This window comes from Melanotaenia boesemani, chromosome 7 (assembly GCF_017639745.1).
Source record: "Melanotaenia boesemani isolate fMelBoe1 chromosome 7, fMelBoe1.pri, whole genome shotgun sequence".
Classification (NCBI taxonomy): domain Eukaryota; kingdom Metazoa; phylum Chordata; class Actinopteri; order Atheriniformes; family Melanotaeniidae; genus Melanotaenia; species Melanotaenia boesemani.
Genome location: NC_055688.1, coordinates 28,521,682 through 28,544,206, shown reverse-complemented (window position 1 = coordinate 28,544,206; position 22,525 = coordinate 28,521,682). Strand labels below are relative to the sequence as shown.

At 38.3% G+C, this 22,525-nt stretch overlaps 1 protein-coding gene across 1 annotated transcript in view; it reads right to left on the bottom strand.

Annotated features, from left to right (window-relative positions):
* The window catches only part of frmpd3 (FERM and PDZ domain containing 3), a 104,888-nt gene extending 84,419 nt beyond the window's left edge, over positions 1-20,469 (bottom strand). The window contains 2 exon segments of the mRNA XM_041990860.1: positions 19,967-20,087; positions 20,181-20,469. The gene's annotated coding sequence lies outside the window, so the exon portion shown is untranslated.
* Between the last annotated feature and the right edge of the window lie 2,056 nt (positions 20,470-22,525).

Below are 22,525 nucleotides of genomic sequence, written 5' to 3'. Positions count from 1 at the left end.
GGTAGATTTAAAAATAGAAACAGTCATAAATGCATTAAACATTTAACTCTGTATGACTGTAATCAGCTGGGTCTCGACTGTACTGTGCACTAAGTATTCCCCTGGTTCAGAATGTGGAGGGAGCATAACCACCGGAGACAGCTTTCTTTTCACGGCCATTTTCCACACTAAGATCATTATCTGTAGAGGAACATCTGTCTGTCTGAAGCCATAAGCTTTTGTCATACCAGACTCCAGCATTAGGCTCAATAAGAAATCTACTTAACACATGCGAGTACACAAAAATGTAGTATTGTGCCAATCTGAGTATTGGCACAAGCTGATAACAAATTCACATCAAAGTGCAGCAGCAGTAAAAACACAATGAATGTGTGTCACTTTCTCCCTGATGCACAGAAAAAGGCAACCTGAGGAGCTGCATTCAAATCCTTTTCAAAGATGCAAAAAGAGCTCCCTCAGGATGAAAGGTATGTTGCTATCTTTTTCTGCATCATAAATTATCAAAGTGGTATTTGGAATCTCTTTTTTAAAAAGCACAGTGGGAGAACAATAGAATATACTTAAATGTTTTCATTCAAATACTTTTGTTTGGAAAGCAAGCAAATCTCTATCAGAGCGGTAGGCCTGCAAGAATGCGTAAGTGCTGCATATGGTGTGCAGCAAATCTCCACGGCTCCTGCAGGAGACCAGGCTGATTTATTGCCTGCCAGACTGATGAGCCTGAGAGGTACACAGTTATTGGCCACACTTGACAGGTGTGAGAGAGATTATAGCTTTTAGCTGGGAGCAGCACCTCTGCCCAGTGAAACATTTGGCAAAAGACAGACTGGTCACATATTTAAGACATAAGAAATTACCAGATGCCAATACACACTAAAAGTTAGGATGCATTTCTATATTGTCATGTTAAAAAAGATGTAATGCGAAGTGTGGAAACATGGCCTTCAGTAGACTGCACACTGAAAGTGTCAGTACGATTCCATTAAGATGCAATAGTTCCACATTTAACTAAAATTATGTTCCTTTTAGCTCCATCATCAGCTTTTTCCCGTGTTTGCTAGCTACAATGTATCACATTTTAATAATTTTGAATAACTTTTGCAAATATCAAAACACCAGATGGGCAGTCTAAGCTATATTTAGAGCTTTCTGAGCACTGTCCTCCCACCACTACAAACTGCTTACTGTATAATGTCAAGACACTTGTTTTCTAAGATTCCAATTATTTCTTTATTTTTCTCAGTTTGTCTGAACAACACTAACAATCCCAGCTTCAGTAAGACCTACTTTGCATGAAGGCATAGGACAGCAGAAGCATACATATTAAACAGAGCAAAATATTGTGGAATGAAAATGACCAACTGTGAATACTTATCTCAAGCCAGTTTTGCAGTTTAAATAAGACATGGACAAATTTGGGGTTGGGGGACAGCCATGCAGCCATAAGGAAAGCCTTTCCAGCTTTAACCAAAGTTAAAGCTGTTATAGCTGCAAAGGTAAAGTTAACTAAATAGCTCAGTATTACAGATTCAGAATGGAATGTCATTAAAATGAATGTGCAATTTAAAGGCAATAAAAAGTGGAAACAGTTGCTTTGCTTTTTTTAACATTATATTTTTCTCCTTATCATAAGCCTCAAGGAGGACCTGTTATTTAGCCTGGGAAAAATAAAACGCTTTCCACTTTGCCATTTTCATTGTGATTTCAGGGCTCAATGAATGATGCCTTTTATAGGTTTTCATGAACGCACGTGCACTGGCTTAACCTAAATGGGATTGAGATAGCTAATTAATAGCCAATGTTTTGAAACCAATAGCGCAGGTTAAGCCGTCAGAGAATTTCGCGACCTCGAGCATAGGCTTTGTTAAACTTCCTTTGTGGAAACCTCCTTTCTGGAATAACCCCCTGAATGTTTTACCTTGTAAACAATCTTTCTTTTTTTTTACCTACATGGTTGTATGCGTTTTATATTTACAGTTCATGAAAAAGTAGACATTTTCAAACCGAGCTTTGACCAACACTAAATATTAAGCTCAACCAAAAATTGAACTTCATGTTATGAGCTGTAAAACAAAGATTATAATTAATAAAAACAAAAGATCAACAACATGTGCAGTGATTTTCTCTTGAAAAGAACATTATTTCCTTTTCAGATAAATTTTATAAATCAAACCCTTTCACATCAACATAGCAACACTCGAAGAAAAAAGGGTGAAATGAACACATTCAGCCTCTGAGCTGGCACATGCAGAAAAACTATAAAAACAGTATGATCACATGCTGACTGAGGCACAGTCTGCAACAGAGATGACAAACAAAAGCTGACACAACACTTCACAAATAAACAAGCCTCGCTATCTGTGCATAGAGACACTTGCAAATACAGAAGTTCAATGCACATTTATGAATAAGGTCTGTAAAATGATGCTATAGCAACAGACGTCGGCATACGGTTGTTTTGGCTTTATTCCCTCTCAAAAGGCAGAATTAATCCTGTTGTGTTTTCTGGAGAACACAAAAACCTGCAGATCAGCAGCTGTGATTGTACAACACGGTTGGATGAAAGTGCTTTAGCACAAATTAGATGCAGCACAACCCCCCCCCCCCCCCACACACACACACACAAACACACCACCCCCAAAACGCACACTGCTGCAGCTACCTCTACAAACTGATTACAGTTTACTCATTCAAATCAAAGCTTCATATGCATACATCCCAAAAGGCTTTTGCATGAATATTGTTTTATTTAGACTTTTCCATTTCATTATTCATTCAGCATTCATTTATTCATCTTCTACAGTATACTTGTTATGCTGTATGTTGTCAGCATATTTACTTGGGAGGCATGCGCTCTGAAATATGACTTTACAGAACCTGTTTTTGCTGTGTTTCTCACAGGAATGACAGGCCATTAGCAAAGGATTTGTCTGAATCCAGACTTTTCACCTTGGACTTCATGAATAAAAAGGTAGTGGGCAAAGCACAAGGGTGTAGGTTTGATTTTGTTACTGTTAGGAACATAAAGTGGTCCACAGAGGCCCATAGAGGACAAGTGTTGTGTTGCACATGATAGTTGTTTTTGCAGTATCATGTAATTGAGTGACTAGGGCATCTGTAAAAGCAGAGGGTTAATGCAAAATATTCTATTCATGTTTTTTTTTTTTTTTTTTTTAAGTGTGTTTGTGTGTGTGTGTGTGTGTGTGTGTGGGGGGGGGGGGGGGGGGGGGGCACATTGAGTACAGGATTATTGGTTTGTGTTTTATATCAATATTGTTTATGCAGACCACAAAGCTATTTGCACTATGGGGCAAATGACCTTCATCAACAGAAATGCACTTTAATCACACAGTACAAGAAATCCACATCCTTCATTAGCACCGCTCTCTGGAGCTAGCTAGTGCTAGCTCTTTGAACAGAGTGAGGGACAGCGGGGACAGCCAATCACGTTGGCAATAAACAGGCAAGCAGAGCCAATTATTTTAGTTGAAATGGTTTATAAGACAGGACTTATAGCTGTGATGCTGCTGATAGAGAGCATGGATCTCTCAGCTGTTCTGTATGGCAGAATATGGTAGGGACACCTCAAGAGTTACTGGATATTGGTTGGGGCATGTCCTTACCCAGTTCTATGCCCATGGCAAAGCATAATTTATCATTGCTTCAGTCCTCACAAGAAGCTACATCATCATCAGGGATTTTAAGGAAACATGTCTTCTATTGTGTTTTTGTGGTTAACTTTGTTTTTAACTTTGTATCAGGCAGACTGAGAGCAAGCATATCAATGGATGAATATATTGCATTACTGCCGCATTACGTCTCAGTAACTCATCTGTGATAAATCTGTTTTAGTCAGAGGAAACTCTTAGTGACTTTTAATCATGGCTCTGGTCTCCTGGCAGGTGGTCTAAGTGCCCTTCATTACAGGCTGATCCCTCTCTAGAGAATGTACTCCACTGCCTGCTGAAGACAGAGTCGCCCACATTACCTGCAGACAATTAATTAACCAGAAGAGAACTCCATCTTAGCTGATGTTCCTCAGCACACAAACTAAAATCAGATAGAAACTGCTAAGTTGTTGGACAAGATCTATAGTGATTTTCTTTTTTTACAATTTGACACAAAAACTTCCAACCACACAGTGAACATGACTCATGTCTGGAGAAGATATTAGAGATAGATTAATTTTCCATCATGGCTGTCTGTATGTGTGTGTATGTGGGAGTGTGTACATTTTTCATGTAAAAAATATTAGATTTGCATGTCCTCAAGTCCTCTTAAAATTAAAAAGTAATGATAACTTTATTGAGCCTTTCACTCTAACAAGTTTTTTGAGAGTAATTTCTTGGGATTGGAATATATTTAGGACTTAGACTAAATGTATAATTATACTACTCCATACCATAATTTATATCAAGTATTATCATCTTGTACTGTACTAAAGATTAAGTCTTGACCCAGAGTATATAGCTGTGAAGCAATCCTTAAAAAAAGACAGATTAAATAAGATGCTGTCCCTGAAAATATGTATTTAAAAAACAAAATTGTTTTACTCAGTTTCTTGTGGATTAAATCTTTTTTGTTTTTGTGGAATATTTTTTTCTTTCTTTCAACTAAGCTGACTTTTTAGATTTCAATTTCAGCAGTAGGTGAAAGTCAATGTTAGTGCAGCTGCAGACAAAATTTGTTTGCATAGGAAATGTGTTTGTGTAGAAATGTGTTGAAGACACTGCAAATGGAAATTCCTCTTTGGTATTTCATATAAAATCATATGCAGGAAGCACAATATTTTACACAAAAGCACATGCGACAAAGACAAAAAAAGAAAAGAAACTATTGTAAAAGCCATTTCAGAAAGAAACAAAAAGAATCGCACGTTACAAAAAACCTTAAATCTCCTCTTCTTGATGGATGTCTTTGTTGTGCTTATTAACCTGCCAACCACATTTTTGTTTGCATTATATCAGATGTTTTTACCTGCAAGGTGAATAAAACATCAGATGTAAAGACATTGGTTAGAAAAAAGAAACCCTGTGGTCACAAACACTTGGTATATCATTGTCAGTGGTCATATTTTCCACCTCCAGAGAGGGAAAAAAATGTAATGATTTTCCAGTTGAAGGATCTCTATTTCTGTCCTTTCATCCACAGAGAACCATTTTTCAGTAGTTTTGGTGCGATGGTAACGGATGTGACTCCAAACAAGTACATCAGCTGGTAAATCTGATCTAAGTAAACCTTTATTTCTTAATGTTCTCTGTGGATTAGAAAGAACAAGCGGTGTGTTGTTATAAAGCCCAGTGTCTAGAAGCCATGTGCTCTCAGCTTGCATTCTAACATCGCCCACACTTTAGCCTCATCTGCCATTTGTAACACCATGTCCAGTGACACTGCAATAACATCTGTTGCACTTCACCAGCCTGAACCAGGCTTGCCAACAAAACAAAACCAGAGTTTTTTTTTTTTTTTTTTACCCAGATACAAGCTCTCTGTTTTAATGCTGCCACTGGGCAGGTATTGTAACCAGCTGACTCTCCAAACAGTGAGATTTATGTAATGTACTTGTCTGACTTTAATAGCCTGACATAATTTTTGACAGCACAAAAGAATGTTTATAATTCGTAAGGATTTTTTGAGAATCTACACATTGGCTTTAACCACCAAGCCGTGCAAGCTGTTATGTAGACGAATGCGCTCATTATTTAAAGAACAAGTGCAGTTTTCTTGAAAGAATGAGAATTCAAATCTGCAGAGAGCAACACCGTGAATGTGCCGAGATTTGAACACACTGCCTTAAAAAGATTTATTCTCTTTCAAGAACTGACTCAAAGCAAACAAGGAAAACTGTCAGACTCTACAGTTTGTGCAAAAATACTTTACAAACTTTACTTGGATTACAATTATATAAGACTTTATCATTATCAGTTAACCAGATGAAGGGTTGACAGTTTCTTTGGTGCAAACGTCTAACTTGTACTTATTTTGCCTTTGCTGCAAGGAGACACAAAAAGGGGATTTGATACTAAAAAGACTGTAACCAGATACCCTCTTCATCTAACTAATTCACATCGATTAAACCTCACACTGCTTCAAATTAGCTTTGGAATATATTTCTACACTTAATGAGGGCAGTGGATTTTGCGGATCACCACTAGCACTGAAAGCGCATTAGGAAAGAATTTCTTAATGGCTTGTATAAACAATAGGAATGACTACAGCAAGCAACAACTCAGTGTTCAGCCAAACACCTGAATATCTAAATGTCTAAATAGTCAATTTTACAACTGTTTCAGAAGAATATCTATAGTGATAAGCCATATCATTAGATTCACTAAAAGGCAAAGTAACAGTGTTCATCTTATGATCTGCATCCAGACATTTATATGGATGTTATTTTGATACTTGGCACCTACAAACCCAGACTCCACTCCACAGCTCTCAAAGCCCAAAGGATCTATAGCTACAATTCCAGTAGACAAGGGTCAATCTCAGATGTCCGGCCAGGTCCTGACTGGTCAGAGCTTTCATGGCAGCATAAGTAGGATCTATTAGTATTTGGGAGTCAATTATATTATGGATGAGTGGTGTTGTTTGTTAGGTTGCACACAAGATGTTTAGGTGGGAGTTAATCAATGAAACACCTCAGGGTTTATCTAAGCTCTCAGTGATAAAGGGAATTTAAATAGATTTCTAAAATATAGGACACATGTGTGTAATTTAGGATTTCTATCTCAGATTAAAAATATAAATGAAAGCCAGGTATGAAAGACAGATATTTACAAGACGCAAAAACGTTACATAAACCAGGATAAAACCGGGTGGATATAAGTTTAAAAAGAAAAATGTATGTGTTTCTCATTGTCTTTTGGGAACAGGTTCCTGTCCAAAAATGACAATTTTCTGCCCATGTGCCTGGATTTTGACAAAGAGAAATGTTTGTTCTTTTTCCAATTTCTTAAGTGCCAGACAGAAAACCTATCTTTGTTTTCTTTGTTTTAATAAACCTGTGCTCCCCTGATTACCTTAGATGCACAGCTGCTGCAGGACAAGACATAGAGGAAGAGGATTTGGATTGCAAGCCTCTGCATGTGGTTTTTCTGTGATCAGAGCCAGTGAGCAAGAAGTTAGAAAAAAAAAAAAACTGTGTATATATATATATATATATATATATATATATATATATATATATATATATATATATATGGTATTATTATATAAATGGTACCGACCAACCAATACACCCCCAAGAAAGGGGGCCATCCCCGGGCACCTGAGTCCAGAACCCCCACCCAGACCAACCCAGACCAGCCCGGCCACCCAGGCCAAGGACCGACGCCCACTGACCCAGGCCCCATCAGTGTCCACACCCTACCGCCACAAGGTGAATTCAACCGCAGCCCCTGACAGGGCCGCAAACAGAGCTGCCCCCACAACGAAGCAATCCAGATCCCCAGTGTGGGAAACCACCAAAAACCCACCATCAGGAGCACCCCGCCAATATCTAACTCCCAAAGCAATGACGTCACAATCCTCCACCTATGTTTGCTTTTTTCTACACAAAGGTGAGGCTGTAAGAATTGGCATGAAAGAGAGTGTTTGTAAAGGGGTTATGTGTGCGTGTGTGCACATGTATGTGTTCCCTCTTTTTTTTAAAATAATGGCAACTTCATACAGCTTTGAAATTATACTGCTGACTTACCTTTTAACAAACTCACACACACACTCAAAATCACACTGTGGTTAAAGCTTTTCTAAGAGTGTGCATGTGCATCAGGAGGGCTTTGATAGACTTCTTTTATAGTAATAACATCTTGTGAGTTACTTTGGCTGTCATGCTCATGCATGAGTGCATGAATGCACACACACAACATGTGGTGTGCATGCTACAGTAGCAGACCTGTGGTCTGAAAGCTACAACCTCATACAAGCATCTGTGGATGAAAATAAAGTCGTGCTTGTCTGGTTTTCAAAAGTATTCAGCTACACAAGCAATCAGTCTGATTTAAACAGTTTCTGACATGTAGCTTCCAAGTACAAATCTGAGCTGTTTGTTGAGCTCATGTTTGTACATAGATGCATTATGTTGACAACAGAATCTCGCAGGGCTTGGCACAAGGAAGCATCACAATCTGCAGGGGAATCAAACTGCCTTCCTTCACTATGTTAGCAGAATATTAAATGATCATTCTAACATCCTTTGCACTTTAATGCATACAAATACAAAGAGAATGCATGTAGTAAAATAAATAAATCTTTGTTTAAAGATTGCTTCTTTTAAAATAATTGGCCAGGACAAATTTCAAATAAATATGGAAATAGGGGAATAGATTGCAATTCTCTCTCCTGGAAATTATGTTTAGAGACAATTTACAAGAGCAAATATATGGCTGTAGAGAATGGAGTTTATACAGGATTACATTTTCTATTAGCATAATGAAAAAAAGTTCATTTATTAAACAAAACAAAAAATCTTACACTAAAGTAATCATCCATTCACTCATTATCTGTACTGCTTCCTCCATAAAGGGCCATGGGGAAACTGGAGCCTGGAACTAGAGTGACCAATTAACCTAACATGCATGTAATTTAACGGTGGGAGGAAGTTGGAGTACCCGGAGAGAGCCCACGCATACACGGGAAGAATATGCAAACTCCACAATAAAAAGGCCACTTCTTCCCAGCTGAGGCTCGAACCATTGACCTTCTTGCTGTGAGGCCACAGTGCTAAAGTAATCAGTAAAATGTTAATATTCCTATTTGTGTTTCACAAAGTCATTCATTCTTTCATTACAATATCTAGATGTAATGCAAACAGCATTATTAAACATCTTTCAGGCTTTGGCTTTGTTGCTCAATAATATGTAACAAACTATGTAAAAAAAAATCTCTTTTTTTTAAGGGGCTTGAAATAACTGTGTGAGATGAGTACAGAAAATATTTATTTAAAACTTTTTAAAATACATAAAAAAATTCAAGGTTTCAATTAATTTAGATCAAATACTTGCAGGTCACATAAATACTCCTTACATTCCCAACTCAGCATCAGCTGGATTGTTCCAATAAACTCATCTAGTAAAACCAGTTTACAGTGGATCTGATCCCAGTTTGGTCCCAGTTTAATGTGATCATGGAAAAGTCAACTGTTTATGGAAAATGTTCAGCAAATGTCTCATTCTTCTTCTGAGTAGTGAATGCCAATCTGAATGGAGTTAACATTATTTTAGTACAAAAGTAGTAACAAGCTAATACTCTAAGCACATTGCTAACGTAAACGTAAATGCTAGCATTAGCTTTATTATTGTGACTAACCTCTCTAGGTGTATTTTAAGGTGGATGTGGTGGATCCAGCCACAGACGTTGCAGTTTGCTGGTCTTATATTGGTCCCTCTTTATTTGGTTTTTATACCCCAAAGCTACAGTGATGCTGAAGTTCACCCATGCTGTTTGTCAGTGTTTTCACTGAGTGTGTGTCCATTGTTTTGCGTCTGTTTGTGTGACGTTATGTCTGGACAAATGACAGCAGACAACACAGCCAGTATATGAAATCAGACAGAAATACAGTAAGTCTGCAATAAGACCCCCAAAAAGTCGCTGGATTTGTCACTCCTGCTTTGAAAAAGAGTTGCTATGTGTAGGAATATTCGAAATAAAGCCACAGAGACGCTAAGTTAGCAGTATTGGGGTGCAATGGCAACATCTACTTCCAGTATTCACCACTGGAAGCGGCAGAAGTGTGCTGTCTTTAGGAAAATGTGAGTCACTGTTTATTACTTTTGTTTGAAGCCAAAATCAAATTCTATATATTGTACAGCCACACTGTGCTTTGGTCGCTATGTTTCCTTGTTGAGCTGAGCTCCACAGAGCTACACTGTGCTGTGTTAAATAATGTCATTGAGCAGGATCATGATCACGGTATTACATTTTCTACCGATGTAAAAATTCTACCAGTATTACTGCAAATGATATGATATTGCACATACATTATTGTACAAAGGACTGTACTGTTTTACCTGGTATATTTAGTTTATTGCGTTCACATGTAGTTCTTACGTTCCACCACTAGGCGGCTGACCCGGCTGTAGTAATATATCACATCCGGCAGACAGCGTGGCTCAGAGAGGTTCGGCATCACGTTGCTATTGTTTGAGCTGTGTCAGTGATAGTGTGCATCTATCAGAAGTAAGTAATTATATTTAGGATTTATTCTTGCCTTCTTTAAGCCCCTGTACTCAGCTTCCCTTGTGTTTGGCCGAGAGTAATGGCCGTTTTAAGTTCTTTGAGAGTATTTTGGGAGGCTAACTGTTAGCCATTCAGCATAGCATATTTACCGCCTGTAGGCCCATTTGCTGCAGTTCGTGTTGGTGGTTCATATTACATCATTCATGTGAGATATATCATGCTGAGTGCATTAACAGTTGCTTTATTATTTATGGGCATTCATGTTATATATTTAATAACTAATTATACTCAGACATTTAGGCATATGTTTATTCTGTGTGGACAGTTACATTTATCAGGGAAACATGTACTCATAATTTGTATTTCCTTTATTCTTTTTTGTAGAAAACCACACACATGTACCACTGTACACACACATCTCCCACTCATCAATAAAGACGGTTCAACGCTGAATCCTGGACCTGGTCATTCCATCTCACCTCACCAGAACATAACAATTGTTGTCCTAAACCGACACCCTGCAGTGATTGCTAATCCACCCACAAACTAGCTACATTCCTCCTTACAATTATACATCACATTCACCCATTCACACACACATTCACACACTGATGGCGGAAGCTGGCATGCAAGGCGCTCACCACGACCCATCAGGAGCAATTAGGGGTTCATGTCTTGCTCTTGCTGAGCTCAACGGGCTGGGATCGAACTGGCAACCCTTGGGCTACAGTACGACCACTCTACCCACTGAGCCATGCTGCCCCTTTTAACTGCAACTGCGTGAAGAGTAAAAAAGCAACCTTTTTGTTGTAAGAAATACGTCTTTCTAAGCCAAAAGGAAAATAATAACAAGTCATCTGTACTGACCATCAGCCAAATTTTCTTTAACATTGATATTGATTTTGTCCAGAAATTCACAGTCAGTGCATCGCTACTTCTTCTGTTATTTGTTTATAAAGTGAGAGTTCTGTTGCAGAGTTTATGCATCTTCAAACTAATGGTACAACGTTTTAAAAACACATTGCAAACCACTGTAGAGATTGATGCTTCAATGTTGGCCAAAACACTTACTTCAGGTGTTCTGTGCTGGATCTGCGTTTGAATGAGCAAAGGTGAGTAATGGTGGCAAACTGAAAGAACCATGATTTTGAAAAGGACTAAGAAAAAACATTACTGTTGATCTGTATCAGCCATATTGGCTGTCATCACATCTTACTCCGCTGTAGCTGCCAGAACAGGAGACTGAGTACTCAGACACACTGTCCCTTGGCTAGAAATACATAGCCTGGAGTCTGGCATGATGGATTTGCTTATGATTGTGATCTTGCAAATCCAGCAAAAATCCAGTGGTCTCACAAGTAAAGGACAATGACCACAACATGAGCTAAGAAGCCACAGCTGTCATCAGGTTTTGCCTCCACTTTCTTCACCTTAGACTGTTATATACTGTAAATAACATCAGCATTTTCCACTCTGAAAGTAAGGATACCGATACAAAACACAGAAATTTGTCTTCAAGGTCTGTGCTTTGCCATCATCCTAAGACTTTCTGACCCACTTAACCTACTGTATGGACACTGAAAGAGTCAACAAACTGAATCTGAAAAGGAGACGAGCAAGCTTCACTGAAGCACATCTTAAACTGAATTCATTTAAAGGAAACTAAATCAATTTAGAGCAAACTGAAGTATTTCTGTTATGTATTTCTATTCTGTTCTTCATGTTTCTTTTTGATTGTGTTAAGTTTTGTTAATTTACATATGCAAACTTACCTAGATGTAGACACAAACACACACACACACACACACACACACACACACACATACACGCACACACACCTGTGTGTTTCATTTGCAGACCTTTGAAGTAAAGCGCTGCATTATGAGGAATGGTTTTATCTAAGGTTTGCACCGCTTCAGGGACTGAACACCATACACATCAAAGAACCTCCTGAATATCAGCAGAAAGACACAAATTGAAGATTGAGAGGAATCCTTAGACTTATTTACGCCAACAAATCAAAGGTACTAGAAACGATTCCCTTAGTTTTCCCTCTCATTAGCTGCTTGCTTTCGAGGCAACAATGTTTGCAACATAGTACAAAACGTTTTTCTGAATTTAGCATTTGCTGGCAATTTTATTAATTTTGGCTTGCCTTATATTAACTATGAGCATAATGGGTATAATTGTTCCTTCAGTTAGCAGAAGGCAGAGAGCACAGAATGAGCTAAATGTTGAATGAATCCAGTCATTTAATTATCTAATTAAAGCAATATTAGAGTAAATCAAATTATTACAGATGCTGACGTTGCTGTGGTTTAAAGACATTTTATGAAATGGAGAACAATGAGAGGATAACAACACAGCAAATAATTTGTACAACAAAACCAAAATACACACCATTATTGGATCCTACTGCATGCCATATAAGTCAAGTTTAGACTGGATTCCTGTTTTCTGTTATATTAGCTGCTTTTACTGAACAGAAGAGAAAGAGTCTCTTCACTGTGTTGAACTGGAGCACACTTGTGTTGTTTGGGTCAAATGTAGTTTTCATTATAAACCATTCCTTACAGTCCTGACATGGGGTGGTAATACAGTAACCCATTAATCAAGGGGCAGTTTTACAGTTTAATCAATACAATCTAACACTACAACCTGTAATAGCTGAGCTGGAAAACGTTGCAGTTTCACCATAAAGGGAAAACAAATGTAAAAATGAATAACATTTCAAGACTACAAAATCATTATATAGCTGTATTTTTCTGTAGAACTCTTGCACGTTTTGGATTGTTTCCACTTTTAACATCTGATAGAGTTTTTGTGCATTTCCTGTTAGCTAAATTTAGTAGTTTAGAAAATAGTTAATGTTGCCATGATTAAATTTAGATATTAATAAGGTTTTTGTTGAGGCTAAACATCATGTCAAGCAAGTGCCATTGCATCTTAAATGACATCAACAAAGAATGTACCTGTTTCAGTTTTTCTTGCTCTGAGACAAACAGGCCTGCTTACATACATGTAATGTAACATAATGCACTAATTTTGTTTTCCAATCGCCAGTAAGGAACAAGTATGTCCTAAAATCCAATATTTATGAATGAAACCACTTTGTACACCTCCAGTCCATCCCTGCCCTGACTTATATCACAGTCAGAAGAAGAAGAAGAAGAAGAAGAAGAAGAAGATCAGGCATTAAATCACCAGTCAAAGCCCTGCCCCCTTCACTTGACCCACTTCAATTTGCCTCCCGCTCAAACTAGTCCAGTTACCGTCAATCTTTTCTTAAACAAAAGTAAGACATAATGTATGATTTTCAAACAATTTAACCAAAGACTAAATACGCTCTTCAAATCTCTCTGAGCGGTTCATAAATTGAAGTTGTTAACTCTATAAAAAACATTTTTACCTGGCTTGACAGTTTCCCCTCATTTGATGTGCACATCAGAGTCTTGCTCTCTAAAGTTAGATCCCGGTTTGGTTTCCTGTACTGTAATAAATCATCTGTCACCCACTCCAGTAGCTGTTAAAATGTCAATCCTTCCAATCTTCGATTATGGTAATATGTCTGTAATCTCTTCTCAACAGATCATCACGTCATTGCTGTAGACTGATCCTGATTTTATATAGTACTTTGGTCCTCTTGGTTGTTTAGGGTACTGAAAAATAGAGGTGGATTGCATTGATCGATTAGTATTAGTTTATTTACAATATATATCGGATGAATGTTAAATGAATTCAAATTTAATGGCAAGGGTTTAAACATGGAAGGCAGTCAGCAATTCAAACAAACTTTTATTGAATAAACAAAAAGCAAGAGCAATCCAAACAATTCAAACATCAGGAGCAGACGGGTTCAGCACAGGGCAGGCAGTCCAATCAGAACATCAGAGATAACAAATGAAAACCAAAAACAGACACATTTGAGCCTTTCAGAAAATTGATTTCCTCTTTGAAAAATTTACTTTCCATCGAGACAGAAAACAGGCATCACTGTCATTTCAGCAGGGTAGGGAAAGCACAAGCTTTTACCACTTTATGACACCAGAATAAAAAATACTAAGTGTATTTGTTAATTGTGCATCCTTACAATCAATGGAATTTTATCATAGGACTTTTCGTCTGATAAATGACTCAATTTTCTCCCTAAACAAAGGACTGTTTTGCTAAAAACAGAAGAAATATCTCCAGAGAAATCCCTCTGCTTGCTGCAGTTAAAACAACACACACTGCATGTTTGATTCTTTGAACACAGAGGATCGAACTTGTACTTCGTGAACAACTGGAAGTTTTGAAATCATCAGTACAAACAGCAGACAGAAAATAGTATGTTTTATTCCAGACTTGACAGAATTTATTAAAAGTGGTGCCTTTTGAGTCAAGCGGCAGGAGGGTCAGTGAGAGCTTTGATTCAGAGGAATCTTAGAGTTTCTCCCTGAGGTTCCACTTCAAAGAGCCACATCTGAATTATATGTGTGCTGTATCATGCCTGAAAGCATGTTAACAAATACCTAACATTCACTTATAATCAGTAGCAGGAACTTTATTTTCAGAGCCTAAACCTTAATGACAGTTAAATTATCAGAGGTTTCTTAAATCTTGAACTACACCTAAAATGAGTCGGAATTTATATGCAACACTGCTGTCAACACTCACAACTAAGATTTTTTTTCTCCTTATCCCTGTCATCATATTTGTTTATTTCGCTAACTTGCAAAAGAAAAGAAAATCAAGCTACTCTAAAAGCTTAAAATTACACTGGATTTAATGGACATTTTGGGTAATGGAGCAGATGTCTGTGACAGAGATAGAAGAGGGAGATAATTACAATATTACTTGGTTAATGTGTAAAAATCTATGCTAAACATGAAATAGCTTTTGTATAAAACGCTTTGTTTGCTACTGAAAGGCTTACATTCCAGACATGGATTTATCTTAGTACTAAACTAAAAAAAAAACCCTTGTGTTAATGGATATCTCTTTAAATTTTTTCATACAGTCAAGGGCGAGGCTTAATCCATGCCTGGGAAACAGACTAAATAAGGTAAAACTGAAAGTATTCTAAGCTTCTGATATTGATATTGTAGTGCCATGGCCCTGTGCTGTTTCACTACTGTTTCTGGACATCATGTAAACCAGATTGTATAAAGTGGAAGAAACACAAGAGAAGAAAAAGATGGAAGATTGCTATGGAGCAGTGGAAAAAAAGAAAGTATGAGAAATCCATTAAAATCCTTTGAAATATTAAGCAAATATATCTGTTTTCAAATATGTCTTCCATTTCTGTGGCGAATACGTCTCTCACTGAAAAATTTAGTTCATACTGGATTTCCACAAATGTGAAATTGAAGTGTGGAGCAAGAGAAAAAAAAATCCTGACGGCTCTTCAGTGTAGCCTACCTCATTGATGTCCTCACTTCTCACTAACACCATTTCTACCCACCACTTTTCCTTCTGTGCCTTCCTATTTTCTAAAACTGTCCTCACCTGCAAAGTGGAGTTTCTTTACAGGAGACAAATCCATCCGATCTATCCTTGCTATTGATAAATGAAAAGTGTCAAAAAGCAAACTTAACAATGTAATAACCTCAAGTGAAAGAAGATTGGGGAGCTGACTGAACCTGCAGAGAACCCTGCAACCATCCGTTTGCTATGTGTAAACATATACGAGCAAAACACCCATAGGGACAAGATGCTATGCTTTTTCATGCATCCTCAAGCATCCTTTGAAGAATCATGGTGACAGAAATGCTAAAATGAACATTTAATTTAGCAATTCACTTCCACCCCTCAGCTACAGAATGCTACCTGTAATGGTTGTGCTGTTTGCATGTGTTTGTTTATGAGAAAATATGTAAAGTTATACAGAAAATGTCTATGCAAGAATGCAAAAGATCTCCCTGAAGAGTGCATGTATTGCTCTCTCATGACCCTGAGCATTTTTATCACACTGCTGTTTCTCTGCGATGGATGTGCTGCCCTTCGGCTTTTGCCAGAGAGATTTTGCATTTACAGTAGAGTAAGATTTCTTTCCCTAAGTGTTTTGTTCAATCAAGCGACTATTTCCCCTGCATGTGTTGACAGTTAAAGTGGAATGCAACAATATGTATAGCTCCTAAGTAAATGACATCACAGAGAGGTAAAGAACAACAAACATCTGCCAGCTTTAACAAGAGAATCAGCTGCATGGTTTGTGATAGGACTTTTCACCTAGAGATGCTTCAGTCTGGACTTCCTGTCTCATTAGTACCTGAAGCAATGCTCGCCAATCATCTCCATGCTGTGCTTTATTTTAATGCAGAGCTGTTTCTGGTCTAGGCTGAAGAATCTCTGGTGTGAGGCTGCTCTCAGGCTAGAAACTGCTTGGAGCTGAATGCTAATGTTTAAGACTGTACACTCAAGTGTGGAAAATATTCTGGATACATTTTATCACTCACTGAGGCTGAAAGCTGGTGATAACACACACATAAGGTGTGTTACAATCCTGAATTCAAAGAGTGGTTTTTGATTTTCTTGTTGCTGCAGATTTTTGTCTTCGTTTTTTTTCCTGGTTGATAGTTTGGGATCCTGGCCAAGTTAAGTAATGACTTCACACTGCACTGCTCTCCTGCAGAGAACACAGCGTGATTCTCTGAAATCTGCTGGCATAGAAGACCAATTAATATGCTTGTCATCATTCAAACATTTATCACCCCAGTAGCTCTTTCAGTTTATTACTATGGTTGCTTTTGCCTTCTTGTGCGTGTCTCATGTCTGGTCTCCAGTGCTTGGATTCAGTGGCAGAAACAGCTGGTTGTCAGGGGTGACCAAAAGAAAGAGCAAGTGAGCATGACATACAGAGAGGTGGACTGATTTACTTTACCGTCCTGCGAAACAGAAGATGAGTAGGACAAATTATCTATCTATCTATCTATCTATCTATCTATCTATCTATCTATCTATCTATCTATCTATCTATCTATCTATCTATCTATCTATCTATCTATCTATCTATCTATCTATCTATCTTTTTCAAGCTTTGCACCTCTATTCATCTTTCAGTCCATCAGTCTAACACAGATAAACAGAGCAAACATGATTATGCTCACATCTACTGCTAAGTTACAGTCACCATTTAATCTGTCACCCATGTCCTTGGACTGTGAGGGAAAACTGTAGCACAAAAAAAAATAAATAAATAAATAAAAAACTAGAAAACCTTCAATGGCATTCAGAAAACATGTAAACTCCACTCAAAGGTCTCAGACCATCAGCAAGTCTGGTTGTAAATGTGATTAAAAACCATCCTCTCCATACGGAATTTGCCAGGCTCCAGATAAATGGTTAGTTGTGAACAATTAAAATAAAGAAATATCACCTGAACGCAACAGTAGCATAAGCTACAGCAGTTTGAGGCTGTACGGATAGTAAATCTACCAGTTTGAAGGATCAGTGCATCGCTAGTCTGTCTTTTCCTCACATTTATTGCCAGTCATAAAAACAAAAAAAAATCTCACCAATCTTAATCCTTTAACTCCTCTACATCATGTAGCGTTTATTCAAAGACTGAAATCATTTTGCCCAACAGGACTATAGAATGAGATCAGTGGTAAGACTAAAAATCAGCTCCAGTGTGAAAAAACAGTTGTGTGAGTGTGACTGTTCATGAGCATCTCAGAAAGTGCTCACATGTCTGGAAACAGAACTATCCACTGCTGCTTAACAATCACTGTAAAATGTGGCTGAGGCTAAAATCATGCGTGACGCTTCTCATCATCTAAATAAGCTTGGGTGTAATTTGTGTAATCTGTGGGTTTTATCTAGTGCCAGCCCTGTTTTTATACTGCACTTTTGTGTGTGTGTGTGTGTGTGTGTGTGTGTGTGTGTGCAGAGCTGCTAGCTTGTGCCAACTAGTTCTCCTTACATGTGCACCAGACCTCACTACTTTGATGCTGATTGAATTTTGGAAGCATGTCCAGGCTTGGCATTTATTGATGGCACTCATGTAATTCCGGACATCTCAATGAGCCATATTATGAGAAGTTGGCAGGTTTGTGAACTTGGGCAAAGGCTGCCCCACAAATGATGTTAATTTGTTCTACCCTGCAACCTTGGGGTTGTTCTGCTCTCTAATGACTAAGCAGAAGTTGACAGAGAAGATAAAATAGCAGTTTCTCTGAAAGTACAATGTGCAACAAGATCACAGAAATTATTTGGGGGCTGTAATGTACTTTTGATCATATATTATAGGTTTTGAACTCAGAATGATGAACTAGAGCTTCAAGATTTATCTATTTGACACCAGTGAAGCATGTGTGTATGCTTACTACCTCAAAAAACTCCCACAATCAACCTACACATTCATCTCTGTAAAACAACACCTAATCAGCTTCAGACTTCCACTCCATCAAACTACAAGCAGCGTCGAATTGAAATAAATTTAGCAATACAGGTTCTAGAACAACCTCTGAATCAGCTAACATGTATTACAAAAAACAAAGTATAGTGGAGAGCATTAGTATTTTCTGGCATGTTTTGAATTCATTGCCTCTGGAAGTAATCGTTCCCAGCCTACCCCTATTATTCTCATTCTCTTCATTTGCCTCTGCCCAGAGACTCCATAACTTGCCCTGCCATATGATGTGATCAGAGGAGCCTGGTCATCTAAGTAATGGATTTCTTTTTGTTGATTCCTCCTGGGTCCAGGGCCCTGCGTTCAGTGATGTATGCGCCATGCAACGGTACTGGACAGCTCATCTCTCTGAGCCACAGGCACCTCTGCATAAGCACATTCACCCAGAGCCAATTTCTCAATGCACTTTGGGGCTGCTGCTGTGGTCATTGACATCTACAAAAAAGTAAAGCAGCATAACTATTTAAGTCATGCAATAATTAAAGGTTAAGCATATGCCTACCCTGTTGGTACAGGTTGCAGACTAACCTTTTCCTCTTTTTTTAGGGAAAGCTACTCAGGTTCAAGGATGCACCAACATTTCATCTCTTGTAGTCGGGTCCATTTTTATTTGAATCCTCTCTATGAACTGCTCACAGCTCCAACATGTGTTTTCTCAGTCTGAAAACTGTCTGATTATGCAGAAAATCTCTGTTTCATCGTTTCTGGCCCCAGGTTTTATACTCTAACATCCACCCTCCATAGCTTGATCCAGCACCACTTTCTCAGCCATGGGCTCTTCCTGCTCTCCAACTTCAGTGAGCACCATTTTTGTAAAGTCCCCTGGAGCTCTATTCCCCCAACATTTCCTCAACATAAGCACTTGTAGCAATGCTGCTACATTATGAAATCCAGCCTCCAGATTTTAATGTAAAAACTGACCAAACATGGAGTGTGGAATGGAATAAATAAATTATCAGTGAAATAGAAAATGGCACGTACATAAATTATACCAATGACACAGACTTTTAGTCACTAAATTGTCTTTTGCTATTCTTGTTCCTGTCCTGCTACCTTTTTTTGTACTTTCTTTATTCCTACCGACATTCCCCTGACATCTGATGGATACCAGAGCATGTCCTCCAGGAGACATATTCCATTATTGTGCTGCCACAGCGCTCATCCACAAACCCATCTCCCTTCTAATCAATGGCCATGCAGCACAGCAGGCACGCACAAACATGACACACAGATCAAAACCTTCAGTATATAATCAGACAATTGTTGAACACAAATCAGGATCAAAGAAATTCATTGATCTATTTCTCAGGTGGCACATTGCCGATTCCCTCACATCTGTGCAAATCAGTATAGATAGAAATCCAACAGTGCACCCCCAGCAGTGCTGCCTCTTACCTGCGTGTCTCTGTGGTGGTCCTTCTCTTAAGCTGTGTTTGGTGAAGACCCTTGGTCCACACAGCCGTGCCCTCCTATATGGGCATGCATCTGTATGGCAGATCAGAGCTCTGCTGTCTATCTGTCAGTGTGGAAAAAAAGGAGGGATCAAGGATCAGAAAGTCCTCCCAGCCGGCAGCCTCATCTAGCGCATCTCCTTGTGTCTCCTACTTACCCGGGTCATTCCAGCCAGCCCATCAGCAACCGCAGAGCCAGGGAGAGAGCATTCGGGGGGGATGGGAGGTGCTTAGAGGAGTGAAACGGTGATGGTACGGCAAGCAGAGCAGCTCCTCCTTCTACATGTCTGACTGCAGTCAGTGGACATGCTACAACTGGCGTCTTGGTCCACCCTCTGTTTTCTCCCTGTGCGTGTGTGTGTGTGTGTGTTGGCACGTCAGTGCAGGCTCCTCTCTGTGCTGTGTGTGAAAACAGAGTTTGGTACCTCACTGTTAACGCTGCCGGCAGCTCCGAGATGCTGAGGCAGTATGAGAGAGGAAGAGAGAGATGGAGCTGTGTGTATGTGAGGGAGGGAGCAGGGGAGGGACGATTGCAAGAGCGACTATAAGAAAGATTTTTTTTTTTCCTTCTGCTCCATCTATTGGTATCAATCAATCATGAATGCATGGTTGAGTTAATGAGTCATCCAAATGTGCACAAGTTTCTGTGAGCATGCAAGACACAAAACAAAACAAAGGTTTTATTTATATATATACGTGCATTAATTCTTTTTTTTTTTTTTTTCAAACTTTTTGCTCACTGGCCACATGCAGAGGCTCATCCATGCAATCCATGCCTCTTCCTCCATGTCTGGTCCTGCTACAGCGGTGCATCCGATGCAATGGGGAGAGAAGGTTTATTAAAATAAAGAGAAGTTTTCTGTCTGGTACTTCAGAAAGAATATAAAGAATCGACATCTCTTTGTCCGTTAAAACCCATGCAAATGGGCAGAAAATTGTGATTTTTTGGAAACTGGTCCCAAAAAATTATTAGAAAGTATGTTTTTTTTTTTTTTTTTTTGTTTTGTTTTTCTTTTTCTTTTTAACTAAATGTGGTTTCTCATTACTTACTTTTTTTCTGACCACATTTTATAGTCTTAGCAAGTAAAAAAAAGGAGAGTTAAAAAAAAAGTATTATTCTTGCCAAAAAGTATTATTCTTGCCTAAGACAAGAAAATAAGACAAGATGATAAAAAGATAAGAATAATGTGTTACCCAAGTGACTGCTATCACGATCATAAAGCTGTTCATACTAAGGCCAAAACAGAAGTTAGCTTAAAAATGTTTTCTTCTGACTTTTTGCTGTGCAAAGTTATATATGAAATCCTTAATATTCAGCTGGTTGGTCAGTTTCTGTTGTGCCTGCTGTGGGAATGCTGCATTGTAATTCGATACTTCTATAACTTAACATGACTGTAATTGTCCTAATGCATTTGTTTTAGTTGTATAAATTATTAAGTATTATAGCCTGTGACTGAAGCAGAAATCTGTGCAAGTTCTGTGGTTTCATGGAGTGCAAGCTGGCACATTTTTACGGTATATAAAATTCCTTCACTGTCCTCCACCATTTCCTTGAACTGCCATTTCTTTAATCCATGACTGACAGAGAAAACTGGGCTGTAGCCTTCTCCTGCTTTTTGGGTAACTATTTTCAGTAACTTCAGTTTCTAAAAAGGTGGTAAGTTGTCAACGGATTCTACAACTTTGAATTTTTTTTTAAGTGGCCTTTCTTTTTTTTTTTTTTTAAAGCAGGTAGAAACAGCCGTATAGTCCTAATTCTGATTAGGATTTGAGACCCATATTTTTTTTTGAGAAAAATATCCTGGGATGCTTAGATACTTTGCTTCTCTCCTCGTCACTACTCACTAAACAATCCAAAGTAATAAAAATGTTTTCCACTGTGGTCCAAACTTCTGCATGACACTATTTCTGCTTTTCACATTGAATTTGTACATTGCAAATATATTTCTGTAAATCAGAATCCAAAGACTGTATTTGAAATGACTAACAGAGAACTGTTATCTTCACATGAACACACAAAGCTTACAATCACACACAGGCAAACACACACACACACACATTTAGCGTCTAAATAGCAGCTGAAAATCTCCTCGGGCTATCAGTATATCAACAAGCCTCCAGTCTACAGACTTAACAGGCTGCCTGCCTCCCTGAATGCTCAGGGGAATGATATATCACACCGCAACACTTCCAAGATAAGAACAGTAGAAAAGAGACCTTTGACCTTTAACAAAACCTTTATTGATACAGTAACTCATTAAAAGATGAATTTATACTCATCATAAAAAACTAAAAGCAAAAGACACTCTTCATAACATGATACCAGCTTCCCAAATGAAAACTAATTCTTCTAAATCTGAGATGATTCCATAAGTAAACAATATTCTCAGCTGTGCAGCCACCAAGTTATAAACACAAGCTCAGTGTCCACAAATCCATTCCCCTTGGTTTCATTTCTTCTAATGAGCCAGATGCTCATCTTAGCTTGACCTATAGCAAAGTT